This window comes from Ascaphus truei, chromosome 13, assembly GCF_040206685.1.
Source record: "Ascaphus truei isolate aAscTru1 chromosome 13, aAscTru1.hap1, whole genome shotgun sequence".
Classification (NCBI taxonomy): domain Eukaryota; kingdom Metazoa; phylum Chordata; class Amphibia; order Anura; family Ascaphidae; genus Ascaphus; species Ascaphus truei.
Window position 1 is genome coordinate 27,607,543 of NC_134495.1, and position 22,530 is coordinate 27,630,072.

Here is a 22,530-nt window from a genome sequence, read left to right on the forward strand (position 1 = left end):
TTTTAGAGCAGAGAGAAAAGGAGAAGAAATACCCACTTTGGGAGAAGCATTCTCAACAACCCCGAAGAAAACGAGATTCAGGTGAGTCATGAAAATGATGGAAGATAAACCACATAATTATGGTATTTATAATAATAATATAATAATTTATAATCACATACACTTACTTCACATCACATATCATTACTAGCAAAAGGATTATCCTATTCTCCTAATAGTTTACCCAATAGGTTTGACTTATTTGTGGACTTAAACAGATACATTCGTAAGTTAACACTAATGCGACACTACTCTCCAAAAGGGGAACAAGATTCTGAATTAAACTTTAATACACAAGAATTAGAGTGTATCAATGCCCTTACCTCTTTTTTGGTTGAATTAGATAATGTTGAAAATATTTGTAATAGTACACAAAAATCAAACATGATAGATACATTGATGGATCCTCTTTTGAAAAGAACAGCATTTGAATTAAAAGAAAACTTTTTGCTAGACCTTACAATTCATGAAGAAGAGGTTAATACACTGACAGATCCTGACTTAGGTTCAATTACAACTGATCCTGAGAGTACATTAAAGTACAGATCATCTCCATTTGTCCCTAAATCGGTATACTTTCCCTATCAATCTAAGGGAAACTTTAACGACACATTCTACACAGTAGTTCTCGGGGACCTTGAGCAGTTGTGCCTAAGTCGTGTGGAATTGAAACAAAAGAATTTGACTAAAGAAGAAAACTTAGCATTGACAAATATAAAAAATAATAATTAGTTAATTGTTCGTCAAGCAGACAAAGGTGGGGCAATTGTCCTACAGGACCGTGCAGACTATTTATGAGAAGCTTATCGCCTTCTACATGATGCCATATCTTATGAGGTGCTCAATGGGGACCCAGTTGTGAGTTATCCATTGGAATTTCGGAATCTCCTCCAGGATGCATTCACAGAAGGGATTATTTCTAAATTAGAGCACAAGTTTTTATTTATTAAACACCCTAGAACACCTATATTTTACTATATTCTAAAATTACACAAAGACACTTCAAATCCACCAGTGAGGCCGATAATATCGGGGGTTGGGTCGATGACGTCAAATGTGTCCCAGTATGTTGACTATTATTTACAACCATATGTCACCAATTTGCATTCGCACATACGGGACACGTTGCATGTCATCGATTCCACCTCCGATATTATATGGAAGGATACCTTTCACTGGGTAACATGTGATGTATCTTCACTGTACACATGTATAGATCACACAAAAGGTATCCAGGCTATTAATCACTATTTAGAATTACTGTCGCGGTCGAGTTTATTTGAGCATTTGCCCGGTCTCGGCCGCGACAGTAACCTGGCGCGCGCCGGGATGTCCCGGGCGCGCGCCGAAGCCTCGGAGGAGAGGCCCGCCGATTGGGGCTTCCCCCTCTCCTCACCGGGTCCGCCGGGTCCCCCGGAACGTCCCGCCGCCGTCCTCACATCCGCGCGACACCAGGGCTCCCTCGGGGAGCCCTGGGCACGCGTACAGGCGGCACAGGCACCCGATGACGCGTGACCGCGCATCGGTGATGCGCGGCACGCCGAGGGAGTGCGGCTCACAAGCCGGGACATATCCCGGCTTGCAGAATGAGCCACACTCAAATAAAGTGTGCCGCCTGTGTAGATGTAAATTTGCACTCTTCACAAAGGTTGTTTCTTTTAGCATGCATTAAATTTATTTGAAATCACAATTATTTTTTATTTGAAGACACATATTATTTACAAATCTGTGGAACGGTTATGGGGACCAGATTTGCCCCCAGTTATGCTAATCTCTACATGGGACTGTGGGAGAGTATCCATGTGTGGGAGAATGCCCGACTGGGGGTGGGTCTGGTCTTCTATGGTCGTTTCATAGATGATATTCTTATTATTTAGGACGGTGAGAGGGAAATCCTGGAGGAGATTCTAACATCTTTTAATGATAACAAGATGGGTCTGAAATTCACCTATAATATACATCCAGACACTATAATTTTCTTGGACCTGGAGTTATTCATAGGTGTTGAACAACAAATTCAGACAAAAACACACTTTAAATCTGTATCGACGAACAGTTACTTACAATATGGTAGTAACCATTATAAAAAATGGTTAAACAACGTACCAAAAAGTAAGTTTCACAGGATTAGGCGCAACTGCTCAATGGATACTGATTTTCTAACACAGGGCAAAGATCTGTCAAGTAAATTTCAGGAGAAAGGTTACGATATGTCTATTGTTAATAAAGCATTTTTAGATGCCAGTCTTTTGAATCGGGATACGCTATTAGAAAGATCTTAAACAAAATCAAAATCATTACGTAAAACCAGGAATGAGGATAAAAGAGGGGGATTTACACCAAAATTCATTCCACAATACAATCAATCTGCCCATCAAATTAGAAATGTTCTAAATTGTCATTGGAACATCTTATGAAATGATCCCGTAATTGGTCATCTATTGCCAAAATATGCTCCTGTAATTTTCAGAAAAGCAAGGAGTATCAAAACATTAATAGCTCCAAGTAAATTAAAAACCAAAAAAACTAAAAAAATTCTGATTCAATCAAGGAAGTGGGGAATTTTGGATGCGGGAGAGGCAGATGTCTTACATGTAGACATTTGACAAAAACAAATAAATTTACATCATACTAAAATGGCACCTCAGATGAAGTAACAGACTATATAAGCTGTCTAAGTGAGTTTGTCATATATCTTATTTCATGTGAGAGCAGCCTACAATATGTAGGCCGTACATCAAGGGCTTTGAGTACACGGTTCTTGGAGCACCGAAGAAATGTTATTCATGGGTGCCAAACACATAGCCTCTCCCGCCACTTTTGTACTAAACATCGAAAGGATCCAAAATCCCTATCAGTTATGGGCATTAAGTACATTCCCCCTTCATATATGGGAGGAGATCGTTTCCAAAAACAATGTACAAGAGAAACATATTGGATGTATAATTTAGATACCACTTACCCAAAGGGACATAATGACCATATTGATATAAGTACCATAGTGTGATCACTGAATGCTATGGGTGTTCCTTCGGAGGTCTGGGTTGAATGCTATTGCATTCCCTCCGAACTATGATCATGTGTCTGGTCGTTAAAGGTCTCTGTATATATATGTATATATATATATATATATATATATATATAAGAGACCTTTAACGACCAGGTATATATATATATACAAACCATGATGGTATATACATTCAATAATTAATCTAATTTTGATAATATATAAAGGATATCGGTGGTTGATCCATGTGATGTTTAATATCATCCTTACGAGTGTATCTGGTTTCTGTACACAAGTGGTCCTTATTGGATTATCTCATATTAAAACACACAGTAAACATCTCATTATACCTACTGTATAGTATATTCATTATCTTCACAATATTTATAGTTCACATTAATTCACACAACACATAATTTTTTATTATAGTTTCACACAACACCATAGTTCATTAGTTAGATAATACATGATAGTTTAAATTATTAAAATATATCAATATATACATATCATTTTATATATTTGCACTATACATTATATAGTTAGCTGTGGTTTTCTTCTGTTCTTGCATCAAATCCATCTGCTGCTACTCCTTTGGCTCCACATTGGAATCCATATGCCCGGCATTCACATGGTTACCTTGATTTGTGACATTAAGTTTATTCATTATATTAACCTAAGGGTGAAAAAATATGACCCAGCTATGTGGCTAATTGTCGTTAGCTTAAATATACTAAATGTTATTTACATTAGTTACAGGTTAAGGGTTAATTTCTTTTCCAGACTCTGAAAATATATGGGTCATAATAATAAACAATGAGTAAAAAAACAAACGTGATATTACTTATATTTTAGTTATTAATTTCGTTCTGCGATGCACATTGAAATTTTACAATAAGTAGGGAATTATATCTCATATATTTTTTATAAAAAAAAATCTTTGTTTTTTTATATAAATTTAAGATTATTGTAATGTACATTCATTTCCTTTCAATTTCCTTGATTCTAATTTTACCCCATTGAATTCTAAGTACCTTATTCCCTATTTGTGATTATAATTATAATTAACAGTTGAATCACTTTTGAATTTTTAAAAAAAATTAAATTACTCATTGTTAACAGTTCTTTAGTCCATGTGCTGGTAACCTCAGAGAGGGAGACAAAGAAATGCAAAGAACACCGCAATAGTGTATTACCCTTAGGACAATTGATAGTATGATGAATAAGGAATAAAGAGCATTTATTGATTAAAACAATTGATATTACAATTGATATAAAAGTGTTAATAAAACAGTTGATCAATCTACTGGTAAGATAAATGAAAGAAAACTTCCAAGCGCTTGTGCTTAAGGAAGCTGTACTGCTAAAACTGAAATCCTACTCACCGACCATGAGTAGGACATGTACAATGGTTTGGGGTCTTTTACTCCAGAAATCACCGCTCGCCGTGGGATGCAAACGTCTGTTTGTGCGGGGAGATCTCCTACAATCCTCGTGGTCTCGTTGCCGACAGAGTTTCTTCCGATCATCTCCTCCGCTGACGTCACCGCCTGGTTAGCACTGCTACGGTGTCCCTGGATGGCCAAAAACCTTCATACGCGTTTCGAAACTCCAATTGATGGGTTTCTTCGTCAGGGATAGGTGGGCAATTGTCTAATTTTAAGTTCCATAAACATTTGTTATTACGTTAATGCACTAGGTGTGCGCCTGTTTCTTTTCTTCTTTTTTCATATATATATATATATATATATATATATATATAAACTGTATATATATATATATATATAGCTTAACCCCATTATAGCTCGACCCGTTATAACACGGTTTTCACTTGGCTCCTGTTTAAAAAAAAATATATATATTTTTTTTTTAATTTATTTTTTTACATTCTTTTTGCACACTGCACACTGCCACACTGCACACACTACCAGCACACACTCTCACTGCACACACTCCAGCACTCACTGCACACTGCTCACAGCACACACTCTCACTGCACACTGCTCACAGCACACACTCTCACTGCACACTGCAAACTGCACACTGCACTCACTCCCAGCACTCACTGCACACACTCTCACTGCACACACTGCACACTGCACACACTGCACACTGCTCACAGCACACACTTGTCACGATAGGTTATGACAGGTTGTAAGTTACATCAAATAACTGGGTTTGAACTGAACGAGGCTTAGATATAATAAAGTATATTTATTCCTTTGGATAGGTGAACACACAATATAGTACAGTAACAGGCAAGAAGTACACTTACTTTGGGGATGGGGGATGAGAAGTATGTTGCATAGAAATTCTCCAGCAATCAGGTACAATCAAGATGGTGAAAAAACAAAATGGATGTGCGCAACAAAAAACCTCTACTGTTTTACCCCTTAATCACCTCTGTGTTAAATATAATACACAACCTCTGTGTTAAGAAATGGCGTCTGCAGCTGTGTGTGTAGGGGTAATTAACCCCTAGAACATTTGAAAAACAAGAATGCAGTACTCGATGCAGTACTTACCCTGTGATGCCTGGTAACACATGTGTATGTACATGAAATGCTGTCTTATTACTAACCTGATGTACACAGATATATTACACTATAAACATATAATCAATTGATTTTATTTACTTCACTATGTGCGTTTGCGCTTTTGTTTTTCTTGTTTTACAATCAAGATGGTATCAGAAGACCCAGGATAAAGGGTTGACCACAGATTATATATCTTTTGTAACCCTATCCTTAACATTAAGTACAGGTGATTGGTTTTCAATTAGCTGTAGCCACTCTCTAACGTGGGAACACATTTTGATACATGCCCCCCTGCTAGTTGGCACATGCGCATTAGAACTCTGGGGTCTCATTTCTGTAGCCCCACATTTGCATCAGGAATGCCAGCCAGTCCGCCAGATGGGTTTTTTGGCAGGATATTCTTTGTTGTGAGGTGTTAAAGGTGACACTTACAGACTGCTCTGGTTTGAGTCATCTCTGCCCTCATGTAAACAGTGGAGGTGATAAACTCCTTTGAACAGCACTTAAACTCTAGACATTAGGACGCTTCCCTGGCCATCTGCTGTCCTTTGTACCAAAGGAATTTCCTCTAGGTCTTGTCCTGGCCTAGGGATTCAGTGTTATAAGTAAAACACAAACATATTAAAATGTCCGGTTCTGTTTGGCTCAGCGAGTCCAAACTTCCCAGTTCTCAATGCCGGAACTGGGACTTCATGTGGTCCAATTTGAGACCCGCTAGGACCTTGGGAACCAGAGTTACACAAATACACCTACAACCGTTTCATATTTTAATACAATAAACTCCGCTGTAAATTAAATCACGGTTTTTCACTACATCTAGATTGAAAACAACGGGCTTCGCTGCCATAGACTTTCAATGGCAAACAGCCGCCGTTGGCGGCTATGGGAATCCGCCACCATAGACTTTCAACGGGGCAACGCCGCCGTTGAAGTCAATGGGGTTTTTTCGCCATAGCCGGTCAATGGAGATTGGCCGCCATTGGAGTCTATGGGAAAAGTCCCAAACTTTCAAGGGGGTCCATACTCCGCCGGGTTGGTCCAAGAGGGTCAAGGATGGTTCTGCAGCGATGCCGGAGCAGTGACTACAGGTACCCCAAACCCTGGCCCTCTGGACCCTCCAGAACCAGAGATATGGATTCATAGATTTCAGCTTTTCACACTTAGACGTTTTCTTGAGCTGTTTCTGCCGCCGCCATCGGAACCTATGGCGTGACCCGCTCTATTGGTACGACCCTTCTCTGGGGTCCAGGATTCGGGGACCCGATGGTGGTCGAGTGGGTGGAGGTCTAGGAACTAGGGGCAAAAATAATTTTATTTCTAAGTGCTCTAGAACTGTTTATTCCCACGCCACTTAACATTGAACTTGACTAACAGTGATCAAAACTCTCTTTTAGAAAAAGTATCCGCTTTGCGGTTTTGCGGTTTGGATGGCAGCCAACTCTTTCCTGGAAAGCTCCGTCGAGGAATCTCCATTGAAGTCAATAGCCCATTGACTTACAATGGGAAACCGCCGCTCCTCCTCTCGGTCCCCATCTGCTGGTCTTCACAGGAAACAGGACCAAAACAGCAAGATTCGCCATTGAAACGTATGGAGCTCCAATGGCGGCCTATGGGACCCTGCAAAATGGTGCCTGAAAAGGCGGGAAATTACACAAAGGGCTATAATCATTAAAAAACTATTAACCCTTGTATTCCCGGATGGATACCAGTGTATGTGTGATGCAGACACCGATATAACCAGACATTACAATAAAACATGGGAACAGGGGAATATACATTTACATGTTATAACAAGGGTTAAATACCATTTCTGGGCCTCAGCCCAGTTAACCCCTTGTCTCCCTGGTGAGGTCAGGGGATGGCCAAATGGGGTGCAACCCCTTTAATACCGGGCCACCCCCTTTCTCCCTCTACAACACTCTCACTGCACACTGCACACACTCTCACTGCACACTGCACACACTCCCAGCACTCACTGCACACAATCTCACTGCACACACTGCACACTGCACACATTCCCAGCACTCACTGCACACACTCTCACTGCACACACTCTCACTGCACACACTCCCAGCACACACTCTCACTGCAGACTGCACACACTCTCACTGCACATTGCACACACTCCCAGCACACACTCACAGCACTCACAGCACACTCTCAAAGCACAAAGCACTCACAGCACACACTCACTGCACACACTCCCAGCACTCACTGCACACTGTTCACAGCACACACTCTCACTGCACACTGCACACACTCCCAGAACACTGCTCACAGCGCACACTCTCACTGCATACTGCACACACTCTCACAGCACACTCTCACAGCACACAGCACTCACAGCACACTCTCACAGCACTCACAGCACACACTCACAGAACACCACACCTCCCACTCCCCCTCCCTATCTTTGGTGTCGGCTGCTGGGAGCGGAGCGGAGCTGGCATCAGGAGGAGGGGGGTGTCGGGAGGAGGGGGGGATGTCGGGAGGAGGGGTGTCGGGAGGAGGGGGGGTGATGTAGATGCCGGTAGGGGGGGTGAGTGAGGAGCAGGCTGGGACTCGGAGGGCCGCGTGGGCTAGGCCCAAAACTGATTATGCCGCGGAGGGCCAGTAGGTGTGGGGGCCTCGGGGGGGGGAGGAAGTTGATGCCGGTGGAGGGGGATGGATGCCGGTGGTGGGAGGTAAGGAGCAGGTTGCGGCTGAACTCGGAGGGCCGTTGCTGGGGGACGTTTAGGGCTTCCGGCCACCTCTTCCTTCCTTCCCTCCTTACTCCCTCCCTCCCAATCAGGTGCGCGGCGGCCATTTTTTTTAAAAATTAGCGCGACCCCGGTTCTAGCGCGGTCAGATCAGGTGGCCCCCGAGGACCGCACTATAACGGCGTTTAGCTGTATATATATATATATATTTTAAAAATATATATATTTATATTTATTGTGGCAGGATGGCTTCACTGTAAGGTCCACCCAGAGCATTTTAGACTTTAACAAACTTGTGTGAATTATTTCTCCACGATAAGAACAGATAATGTAGACACACTGTCCCTTCAAGACAAATCCAAATCATAAAACAAAAGCCTACTCTGCATTAGGGAGTGGGTCTGAGAGAGAGTGGGTCTGAGAGAGAGTGGGTCTGAGAGTCTGAGAGAGAGAGTGGGTCTGAGAGAGAGAGTGGGTCTGAGAGAGAGAGAGTGGGTCTGAGAGTCTGAGAGAGAGAGTGGGTCTGAGAGAGAGAGAGTGGGACTGGGAGTCTGATTTCCCTACCCCCTGCCCGATTTCTGTGTGTGTGTGCACGTGTGCATTTGTGTGTGCACAGACACCAACCCACAGTCAGTCAGTCACCCAAACAGAAGCAGTTCCAGCCATCACATTAGTGGTGAGTTCATTAAATGTTTCACCAAATACAGCAGGCTATTTTTTAAGTTGAAAACCAGAGACAGAACATAAAACACAGACAAAGCTCAGTTTTAGCACATCCAGTGAAACTCATACACGGTACAGTGCCTAAATATATATGTATAAATATCTATTAAGTAAAATGGTCTTTTAGTTTAACATTTTTGGCCAAAATTGTTGTAAGCCCCTGAGCCAACTGCACGGCAGACCACAATTCAGGGGTCCCTAACGCTAAAATAATATTATATTAGCGTTAGGGACCCCTGAATTGTGGTCTGCCGTGCAGTTGGCTCAGGGGCTTACAACAATTTTGGCCAAAAATGTTAAACTAAAAGACCATTTTACTTAATAGATATTTATACATATATATTTAGGCACTGTACCGTGTATGAGTTTCACTGGATGTGCTAAAACTGAGCTTTGTCTGTGTTTTATGTTCTGTCTCTGGTTTTAAATATATATTGCCATGCTCAGTAGCACTCCTCTGACACTCATATGCTTATATATATGTTGTGGTTATTTTGGGGGTTCAATAGGAGCTTGTTAGGTGTCCAGTATGTTTTACAATTGTTGTTCAGCTAGTCCTGGCTGATTAGAGGGTGGCAACCTCCTACCTAATTGTAGCTCACCCCCTCCCACATTTAAATGGTAAAGGGCTCACTCCATAGCATCTTCCACTCAGGGGAACTTGCGTGCTTGCAGTATGGTTGTGACAACTCTAATACAGAGTGCTTTTCCTGGTAATATACAGGTTAATAAAAGCTTCAATCAGACTTAGAACTTTGCAACTAATATTGACAGATTTACTATAAATTATTCTTCCTGTTATTACACAGGTTATTAAGAATTTATATTAGCGTTAGGGACCCCTGAATTGTGGTCTGCCGTGCAGTTGGCTCAGGGGCTTACAACAATTTTGGCCAAAAATGTTAAACTAAGTTTTCAACTTAAAAAATAGCCTGCTGTATTTGGTGAAACATTTAATGAACTCACCACTAATGTGATGGCTGGAACTGCTTCTCTTTGGGTGACTGACTGACTGTGGGTTGGTGTCTGTGCACACGCAAATGCACTTTCTCTCAGACCCACTCTCTCTCAGACCCACTCTCTCGCTCAGGCTCTCAGACCCACTCGCAGACTCTCAGACCCACTCGCAGACTCTCAGACCCACTCGCAGACTCTCAGACCCACTCACACACTCTCAGACCCCCTCACACACTCTCAGACCCACTCACTCACTCTTAGACCCACTCACTCACTCTCAGACCCACTCACTCACTCTCAGACCCAGTCACTCACTCTCAGACCCACTCACTCACTCTCAGACCCACTCTCACTCTCAGACCCACTCTCACTCTCAGACCCACTCTCACTCTCAGACCCACTCTCACTCAGACTGTTAGACCCACTCTCAGACTGTCAGACCCACTCTGTCAGACCCACTCTGACTGTCAGACCCTCTCTCTCTGACACACTCTCTCTCTCTATCTCTCTCTCTCTCTCTCTCTATCTCTCTCAGACACTCTCTCTCTCTCAGACACTCTCTCTCTCTCTCTCTCATACACTCTCTCTCTCTCTCTCTGACACACACTATCCCTCTCCCTCTCAGACACACACTCTCCCTCTCCCTCTCAGACACACACTCTCCCTCTCCCTCTCAGACACACACTCTCCCTCTCTCTCTCTGACACACACTCTCCCCCCCTCTCTCTCAGACACACACTCTCCCTCTCTCTCTCTCAGACACACTCTCCCTCTCTCTCTCAGACACATACTCTCCCTCTCTCTCACACACACTCTCCCTCTCTCAGACACACACTCCCCCTCTCTCTCTCAGACACACACTCTCCCTCTCTCTTAGACACACTCTCCCTCTCTCTCTCAGACACACACTCTCCCTCTCTCTCTCAGACACACACTCTCCCTCTCTCTCAGACACACACTCTCCCTCTCTCTCTCAGACACACACTCTCCCTCTCTCTCTCAGACACACACTCTCCCTCTCTCTCAGACAACACTCTCCCTCTCTCTCTCAGACACACTCTCCCTCTGTCTCTCAGACACACACTCTCCCTCTCTCTCAGACACACACTCTCCCTCTCTCTCAGACACACTCTCCCTCTCTCTCAGACACACTCTCCCTCTCTCTCTCAGACACACACTCTCCCTCTCTCTCTCAGACACACACTCTCCCTCTCTCTCTCAGACACACACTCTCCCTCACTCTCTCAGACACACTCTCCCTCTCTCTCAGACACACACTCTCCCTCTGTCTCTCAGACAACACTCTCCCCCTGTCTCTTAGACACACTCTCCCTCTGTCTCTCAGACACACACTCTCCCTCTCTCTCTCAGACACACACTCTCCCTCTCTCTCTCTCAGACACACACTCTCCCTCTCTCTCTCAGACACACACTCCCTCTCTCTCTCTCTCTCTCTCTCTCAGACACACTCTCCCTCTCTCTCTCAGACACACACTCTCCCTCTCTCTCTCAGACACACACTCTCCCTCTCTCTCTCAGACACACACTCTCCCTCTCTCTCTCTCTCAGACACACACTCACTCAGACACACACACACACACTCGCTCAGACACACACACACACTCGCTCAGACACACACACACACTCGCTCAGACACACACACACTCGCTCAGACAAACACACAAACTCGCTCAGACACACACACACACACTCGCTCAGACACACTCTCTCAGACACACACACACACTCTCTCTGACACACACGAGGGGAGGGAAATCTGATTGGGGGATCGGAGCAGGTGCCCTCCGCAACTGCTTCTCGGTGTGGGGAGAAGGAGGACCATGTAAGTGTGCAAGGGGGGGGAATCTTAGCAGGGGGGTTTGGAGCAGGTGCCCTCCTCCGCAACTGCTACCCGGTGTGGGGAGGAGGGCCGTGTAAGTGCACGGGGGAGGGGCGGAGCAGGGGGAGATCGGAGCAGGTACCCTCCACAACTGCTGCACGGTGTGGGGAGGAGGAGAGGCGGTAGTGAGGTTTCTCTCCCACCGCAGACTAGTTCTTCTATCCCCTAAGCCTCTTATACCTCCTCCCCCCCTCATCCCCCTCATCAACCCGCGCCGCCCTGGTGATACTCAGGTCCTTAATCACCTCAGGCGGCTGCTGCCACACACAGACAGTGACACACAAACACAGTGACCGTGACACAGACAGTGACTCACACACACACAGTGAGAGTGACACACACACACACACATACACAGTGAGAGTGACACACACACACACAACACAGTGAGAGTGACACACACACACACACAGTGAGAGTAACACACAACACACACAGTGAGAGTGACACACACACACACAGTGAGAGTGACACACATACACAGTGAGAGTGACACACACACACACAGTGAGAGTGACACACACACACACACCACACACAGTGAGAGTGACACACACACACACACAGTGAGAGTGACACACACACACAGTGAGAGTGACACACACAGAGAGCGTGACACACACACACACACAGTGAGAGTGACATACACACATACACAGTGAGAGTGACACACACACACACACACACACAGTGAGAGTGACACACAACACACACACACATAGTGAGAGTGACACACACACACACAGTGAGAGTGACACACATACACAGTGAGAGTGACACACACACACACACACAGTGAGAGTGACACACACACACACACACACACACCACACACAGTGAGAGTGACACACACACACACACACAGTGAGAGTGACACACACACACAGTGAGAGTGACACACACAGAGAGCGTGACACACACACACACTCGCTCAGACACACACACACACACTCGCTCAGACAAACACACAAACTCGCTCAGACACACACACACACACACACTCGCTCAGACACACTCTCTCAGACACACACACACACTCTCTCTGACACACACGAGGGGAGGGAAATCTGATTGGGGGATCGGAGCAGGTGCCCTCCGCAACTGCTTCTCGGTGTGGGGAGAAGGAGGACCATGTAAGTGTGCAAGGGGGGGGAATCTGAGCAGGGGGGTTTGGAGCAGGTGCCCTCCTCCGCAACTGCTACCCGGTGTGGGGAGGAGGGCCGTGTAAGTGCACGGGGGGAGGGGCGGAGCAGGGGGAGATCGGAGCAGGTACCCTCCACAACTGCTGCACGGTGTGGGGAGGAGGAGAGGCGGTAGTGAGGTTTCTCTCCCACCGCAGACTAGTTCTTCTATCCCCTAAGCCTCTTATACCTCCTCCCCCCCTCATCCCCCTCATCAACCCGCGCCGCCCTGGTGATACTCAGGTCCTTAATCACCTCAGGCGGCTGCTGCCACACACAGACAGTGACACACAAACACAGTGACCGTGACACAGACAGTGACTCACACACACACAGTGAGAGTGACACACACACACACACATACACAGTGAGAGTGACACACACACACACAACACAGTGAGAGTGACACACACACACACACAGTGAGAGTAACACACAACACACACAGTGAGAGTGACACACACACACACAGTGAGAGTGACACACATACACAGTGAGAGTGACACACACACACACAGTGAGAGTGACACACACACACACACACACACACACCACACACAGTGAGAGTGACACACACACACACACAGTGAGAGTGACACACACACACAGTGAGAGTGACACACACAGAGAGCGTGACACACACACACACACAGTGAGAGTGACATACACACATACACAGTGAGAGTGACACACACACACACACACAGTGAGAGTGACACACAACACACACACACATAGTGAGAGTGACACACACACAGTGAGAGTGACACACATACACAGTGAGAGTGACACACACACACACACACACACAGTGAGAGTGACACACACACACACACACACACACACCACACACAGTGAGAGTGACACACACACACACACACACACAGTGAGAGTGACACACACACACAGTGAGAGTGACACACACAGAGAGCGTGACACACACACACACACACAGTGAGAGTGACATACACACATACACAGTGAGAGTGACACACACACACACACACACACACACACACACAGTGAGAGTGACACACAACACACACACACATAGTGAGAGTGACACACACACACAGTGCGAGTGACACACACACACACACACACACACACACACACAGTGCGAGTGACACACACACACAGTGAGAGTGACACACACACACACAGTGAGAGTGACACACACACACACACAGTGAGAGTGACATACAACACACACACACACACATAGTGAGAGTGACACACACACACAGTGAGAGTGACACACACACACACAGTGCGAGTGACACACACACACAGTGAGAGTGACACACACACACACACACACACACACACACACACACACACACACACACACACACACACACAGACAGTATGAGTGATACACACACACACACACACACACACACACACACACAGACAGTGAGAGTGATAGACACACACACACACACACACACACACACACACACACACACACACACAGTGAGAGTTACACACACACACAGTGACAGTGACACACACAGTGACAGTGACACACACAGTGACAGTGACACACACACAGAGACACACGGTGACAGTGACAGACACACACACACACACACACACACACACACACACACACACACACACACACACACACACACACACACACAGTGACATTGACACACACACAGTGACAGATACACACACAGTGACACACACACACACACACACAATAATCCCATCTCTGTAAACACACACAATAATAAGGCCTCTCCCGCCTTGGGGTGGGTAAGGTGTCTGGGAGGGGGTATGTGGGTTACCTGGGGCCCGGGGATGGGCTGCTGGAGCAGCATGGCCAGTGCAGCTGAGAGACTGACAGGCCCGCGGAGCCTAAAGGGAGGGACAGGGGGCGGAGCCTAAGGAGCCGGCATTACTGGAGGAGAGAAGGGAGGGGGCAGTGCTGTAGGAAGAGGCGGGCCAAAAAAAAAATCTTGGCAGAGTGACAGCACGGGCAGCCAATCAGGAGAGGGTGAGGTTTTTTTTGGTTTTTTTTAAACCATTCTTGCAGGCTTGCTTCCCGGGGGCCGGGCCAAATGACTTTGCGGGCCATATACTGTACGTTCCCCACCCCTGCTCTAAGGTGTATGAGGGCTGGCTACATGTGTATGGTGGTGCACACCTGCTTGGAACAGGAGGGCCTGAGTCTCCCGCGTTGGTGTGGGGGATAACAGGGCCAGGCTTCTGGGGTATATGCCTCCATTCTTTAGTGGTTGTGGTGCAGCGCCTCCATTCTCTGGTGAAACCTAGGGGATAGGTTGGAATCTTCCCAGAGAAAGCCCTGGTCCCAGGGCGAGAGATTCCAATCTCACACAGTCTGATATAAAACAGCAGCAAGTCTTTATTGTCCTTTAGCAATGATGCAACGCACTTATGCACAGCGGCACACAGCAGTTCATATATCAGCAGTGCACTCCAATTGTATACAGGGATCTTCCCTCCTCTCCTCTCCTCCAAGTTGTACCCTAGCAGGATGGGCTGTAGGAGGCATCAATACCCCTTGCACCCACCCCAAGAGTATATCCTCTGGGTGAGGCTGGATGTTCTTCCCCTCAACCCCTGATCAGGGTGAGGGGCATTGGTCCACCTCTATAGTTCTGTCCGCTCTACTCAGAGGGTCTCTGAGTATCTCTTCCAAGCACCGTTCTCACTCTAAGCATGGCTTCTATGGTCAGACATTCCGCTCGGCTAGGTCCTACTCCAATTCAGACAAGCACTTCACTCCTCAGCTAGCAGGACATCTCTCTCTCTGCTCCAACCGAACTCTCAGATTGACTTCTTCTCTCACCATACAGAACTGACACTCTGCTCTCCAGATTCTGACACACCAGCCAGACACTCCAACCCCACAGACTGACACAGACACACACAAAGGACAGCCCACTAAATAGATACAACCCTGCCCCTTATGATGTCAGCAGGTCCTCCCCTCTGTCTCAGGCCTGCCACAGAGTCAGGGGCCTACCTCTATCACCCAAGGCAGGGCTTGGTGAGGGGGGGGGGGAAACCCATGATTACTACTGGCACCTGCCCTTACCAGGGCTTACTCCAGTAGGAGAAGGATAAGTAGCCCGCTATTTCTTACAAGGGCTACATTTATATAAATATTGTTACAAAAGAAATCAAAACCCTTTCTTGTCTCTGATTATAAAGCAGTGGTACAAGAAAACATACTTGGTGTGCCCTTCACAAAAAGTGAGAGACAACAGAAAGCAGTGAATTGCATGACTTTTCAGCAATCATAGGTCCCAGATGGGCAATCATCAAACAAACATTCCCCGTCTGGAATTTGTATATTCTCTGACAAACAGCTTGCAAGAGTCATTAAATATTGAGCAATGTTTCTTAACCTCAACCGGTGAAAGTTGCTAAAAATGTTCAGACAGGATCATTATTGGGACTTTAGGATGTGTTTACTTTTATCATTACTGTCTGATTGTTGAATTTCCTCAAACACTAAGCATTCAAATATTTGGAAATATTACATATCTCTAGAACACACTGTGGGTGATTACATTTTGCTTTTATACTGCAACAGCATAAATGGGTTATGTATTGATTGCAAGAATCCAAACAATTAACATAATTGTCGCAAGCTAAAGTGCCCCTTCAAATCCTACTTGAAATATGCCTCCCCCCTCTCTAAGCCAATTCTTATTGCTGGCATCTACCACCCATTACAATCCCTGGCTGATATCATTCACTGTCTGGGCACAATTTCCACTCTGAACGTGAATAGTGAGATGTTAGCTCTTGGTTATTTCAACATCAATTGGCTTGATCCTAAAAACAATATAATCCAGACCCAACTCAAGTCCCTAAATTTAACCCAACTAATTTCCCAACCCACATGAACAAACCTAAACTCTGGCAACCATACCTTGATAAATTGGATTCTATCATTTTTTTCCAACAGAATTCAATCCTCTGGTATCCTACCTCACTTTTTAATGACCATGCAGTAGTTTACTGTGTAAGAAAAATCAAAGCACCCAAATCAAGCCCTACAGTTCTACTCACTAGAACATTTAAAAACTTTAACCCACTTGGTTCAGAATAAACCTGATACCTGACCCCGATTCAGCGCTTGATTATTTCTAAACTGAGCTCTTAAAACTATGAGATACCCATGCCCCACTATACAGAATAAGAGCACAAGGGGCTCATCTTTCAACCAACCTTATTGCGCTTTACCATTTTAGGGATGCCTTGTGAAAAAGATACAACGTAACTGAGACTACAAAAGATCTTAATAACTACAGATGAAGCCATGCACAAGCTTTTATCACACAATCCACCACACAAGGTAAAACTTAAATAAAACACATTTCACAAAAATCTTAACCCCTTGGTTGCTACTGTATGCTACAACACAAAATGTTAAATTTTGCTGGCTATAGTTTGACATTGAGCTACTTTATAATTAAGCAATATTTAATACCTTTAAGACTCATGAATACTTATTTACAGCATTATAAACTCACATGAAAAAAGATAATGGTTAATACTGTAATTAATAGCTGTTTACAGTAGCTGATAAGTGCAAAAGGTTAACATGCTTCTATATCTGCCAGAGTGGCCAATCAGGGCTGTTTTTTCAGCTGAAATTTCCCATAGAGGTCAATGAGGAATTTTGACTGAAAACGACCCAATCAGCTGTGTTTAATGCTTGCCTATGAGTTCTTAATTTGCCTCTTATGAAAGTAGTTTTTGTACTGTACGTTCTGTGACACTGTAATTTCTGCAATTATGCTTGAGGGTTTATATTTGCAAAGCCATTAAACACATCAGAAAAGATTGTCTTTGTACATTTGTTTACATATTGCCAACCACTTTGTTGTTTGATATAGCATAAATATATTATGGAAAATATAGTAAACTGTTATAATTGAAAGAAGTACAATCTAGTGTAAGTGGCTGATTCTATAAACACCCTACTTAAAGTCCATGGGATTTTTTAGATGATAGCACTTCAGAGTTTATAGAATATGCCACTAAGAGTTTTTTTTTAGACTTACAAAATATGCGTGAAGCAGCTCAGAGCTTTTTCTAATAAGTAGTTTCACAGCATAGTGAACAGTCGCCTACAAGACGGGGGACACTCTCCAATACTGTATAATTAGCAAGTTAGTTTGGAGTGGACAGTGTGGCCAAGTTCTAGAGCTACAGAAATGCTTAATTAACACTTTCATTTTTCATATGGGTCTTCAAAATAAAAAGGAGTAGCTTCCCATCAGAGTTCCTGTTGGAAAAAGTGGTACTACACCTGGTTTCAGGTGTAAGCAAATAGAATAGACAAGTTTGGGAGAGAGGCGACAGCTCAGATGAGAGCAAGCATTCATCAATAAGCCAGCAACAGACCAGAGTAAAATATAGGAAGGGTTGTGTCCTAGCCCAGTTGTGGCAGGGTGCTGTCTACACTTGAAGAACTAACTGACATTAGAAAGAAAGATGCACAATGACCAATTTAGAAAAAATTATTCTATCATTGACAATTACTTTAAGGGACATTATTTTTACGAAGTTAAATCAATAGGGCAATATTGTTTGCAAGCCATTCTTTCAGGTAATCAGCATATGATTTAGTCTTTGGAAATCAATGCCATCTAGACTAATCAAAGCACTGCTGAAATAGGATTTCACAAAGCAGCTTGCACACTTTAATGGGCAGGTTCACGTGGTTGTATTATATTGATTGATAACAACTGTTTTCACAATAAAAAAAGTACAGTAAATGCATTTGCTCAACTGTACGACATAACTGCACATTGCAAACCAGGCAAAACTGTCCCTAGATTTTTGAGAGCGAGAGAAATGATAGAGAGAGAATAAGAGAGATGAGAGAGAAATAATGCAAAGCTAAAGTATGTCCTTGAGCCAGCAGCAGACCTGCAACATAGCACATAGAGGTTACCGGTATTTAAAGAGATCTCTGTGTAGATTACTATATTTTAATTATGGTTTGGGTTTTATTATTGGTAAGTTGTTATGGCTGCTGGCACAGGAGTGGGAAACTCCATTCCTTAAGTGCCACAAAAAGGCCAAGATTTAAGGATATCCCTGCTTCAGAAGGGTTGATTGTGCCACCTGTGCTGAAGCAGGGATATCCTTAAAACCTGTTTGTTGGTGGCACTTGAAGTCTGGAGATGCCCACTCCTGTGTAAGCAAGAGGGCAACTGTTAACTGGTAAAGGGGGCATGAAATCAGTTTGGCTGGTAGAAATTTCTACGTTTTTGGGGTTCCGTTAGTCATAAAAACATGCAGAGTGCTTCCATTCATTAACATTTTTTGGGAATAAAATGTTTACACTGAAGACAGGCTCTTCAGGTACTGCACCGACACACTTTATTCGAGCAAATACCCAGTATGTACCTGGCAGATACCTGGAATGCGCCGCTCCTCACCTCTGACAAGCCCCGTTGCGTTTGCCTTCCCAGCCTGGGTTCATGCCTGGCTGACGGGCGGCTGATCTGTTAAATGATAATGATTAGGATTTAATAGGCTGCAATGCTTCGCGTGTCTACCAGATGGCATAAATTCATGAATTGTAATGCAGTATATATATATACTGTGCAGTATTGCAGCCAGCGGGAATAAAATGCTTCAATCCCTGCCTGGAAAATACCTCAATGCACTCGGGCAGAAAACAGTCACAAACCTCAATACACCCGGGTATACCCGAATTCGTGGGACTAGCCGAGCTCGAATAAAGTGTGTCACCAGTGTATCCCATGCAGAAGGTGGAGGAATTTAAGGTTTTTGATGGGTAGAGCACGGAAAGCTCCAAGTGACATTTAGACAGATGCAGTCATTATTAGGGTTCTTACTATACATTTTATGTAAAGTGATGCCTATTTGCAGGGCATTCTCTAGGCACCTAGCAGTGGTCATGACAGGGGGTGAAGAAGCACTCGAACTTTCTCTGTTTCAATAAAGAGTTTAACAAAAGGGCTTGGTGTGTGAGAGGAGTATTTGGCCAAGTACAATGGGAGATCATATTGACAGAAGCAGTGTAACGGATCAGGGGACTTGCTCTTCCCAGCGTCTACCCATCACCTTGGTTCCTCCGGCTAACCCTTTCCTTTCCTTGCCTTCCCAGTCTCTGCCTCATTCCCTCGCGGCGTGGTCGGCACGCTCAGTTTTGCGGTCTGCACGCATGCGCGGTCCCCTCACTGTGCACGTGCGTTCCCGGTCCCTGGTCTCCTGTCAGGGGACTCACGCCCCTCGGCGTACCTTCGTCTCCTTACCTGGTTCCTCCGCTCCTTCCCCCTCTTATACCCTCCAGCCGAGGACCTCCTCCGCGATGCTGCCCCCATGCTCTGGTACTCGTGCGCCGCGCGCGTGACTGTGTTAGAGGGCGCGCGCACCCGCTCTACTTACCAACCATCCCCAGGTACTGGCTCTGCCCCCCGGTGCTTACAGGCCATTACCCTAGATTACATCCCTATCTCCTCCCCTGCTCTCACACACCTATCCCTGCAAGCTCCCAGACAAACCCCTGCTACACCCCTTCCTGCTATTTATCCTCCCTCCTTTATAACCCCAGTCTGTCCTCTCTTTCCTTGCTCTGCATAGCTTTCCTGTAGCTCCTGTGTGTGCAGTGTCTATGCCCAGCTCCCTTGTCTATTTCAGCTCTGGTTCCTGTCCCTGCCCTTGCTTGGATTCCCTTGGTTTGAACTTGAACTCTGCTTTGGACTTTGACTACACTGCTCTCTCCAATCCCTGGACTCTGGCTCTTGGACAATACCTTCCGACCTCTGGCGCCCCGGACTCAGCAAGTATAACGTTAATCCTTACTCACCAGGCCCGGAAAGACAACTACCACACTCCGGGCACGCCCTCACTGCTGTGGGTGCGTGTTATACCCTTACCCACCTCAGTACTGGGGACTGGCCGGGTCTGCGGGCATCTAGTTTCGACATGGATGAGGTGGTAACAAAAGTGTTTGGTGCATACCTCAAGAACATGTGTTGTGCAGAACCTGGCCTAGCCCGGCGATTCATTTCTGCTGCAGAGAGAGCTGCTCAGAGATAGCCGCCTCTCCCAGTGAAAATCTCGCCCGAAAATTATGTTTTGTAATATATATTTTATTCCTAGTGTAAATGTGCAGGGGGTCTCCGGAGCCGAACCGCATTGGTTTGATGTTCGGGGACCCACTTCTTCCTGAGATACAGACCCCTTTATGGGGTGCGGGTATCTCCTATGCATGTAAATGTCCCAATGACGTGACACAGGACATCTCCATGCATAGGAGATACTGGCACCCCATAAAAGGGGACTGTATCTCAGGAAGCAGGAGGTCCCCGGACATAAATCCAATGTGGTTCTGCTTTGAACACCCCCTGCACATCTAGACTAGGAATTAAATGTATATTAAAAAACATTTACTAAACATCAATACACCACCCCCGTGCCCCCCCCTATAATGTAAAACCATGATTTATTTTTTAACATACAGGATTCATACCCCAGGCCTACGGTAGTCCCCGGTGGGCCTGACGGGTGTCCGCAGGCCCCACAGTGCATTCCAGGGGGGGTGCCCATGATTGTCTGGGGGCCTCTGGGTTGTCCCCGATAGGTGCCGTGGGCTTACAGGTGGTCCTCGCGGGTCACAATGGGGTCCATGGGTGGTCCCGTGTGTGTATGGGGGTCCCCAGGTCTCCCCACAGGTGCCTGGGGGACCTAGGTTGGTTCCCATGGGCGTCTGGAACCCTCGGGTGTTCTCTGCGGGTCCCCCACAGCTGTGTGGCCCCTGGCTCATCCCCGTAGTTGTCCCCCGTGGATCCACAGGTGGGTTTCTGGGGGTCCTCGGGTTGTCTCCATAGGTCCCCGCAGACCTAAGGTACCAACCCTTTATGTCAACAAATGAAACATGGTTCTCAATTGATGTACTGTATGCCATGACATACATATATACTGTGTGTTACAGGGTACTGTGATATATGTTCAGTAAAGGTTGTTATTATCTACGTGTGTGGGTATTATTGTTTACATTGTTCCTGTGAGGGGCTTATCCTGCTAAGTTGGGATCCCTCACAGGTGGAGGCGCTTCACCGAAGCGAACACATAATCACCCCAGGCTCCCAGGGGCAGAGGCTCAGGCCTTCTGTGAGCCAACAGGTAACGGCAGTACTGGTAGCCCCTTTAGTTACGGGGGAAGAAGGGCTACATTTATTTGTCATGTAGAACACAAACTCAAGCAGTTAATTAATTGTGTGGTTAATAAGTGTGTGTATATATTTGGAGAAATATATATTGATTATTAGGACATAAACATGTGGGCGTTGTAATTGGAGTAAGTGGACTGTGTGACTTGTTTAAGACAAGAAATAGTAGAGAGGTTTTTAAAATAGCTGTATTTATTTAGTTATTGGTACGATCTTGATTATACATTCAGAATGTATGTATGTTACAGTATCTCAAAATAAAATGTAAAGACCTTTTAATGAGATCTTTT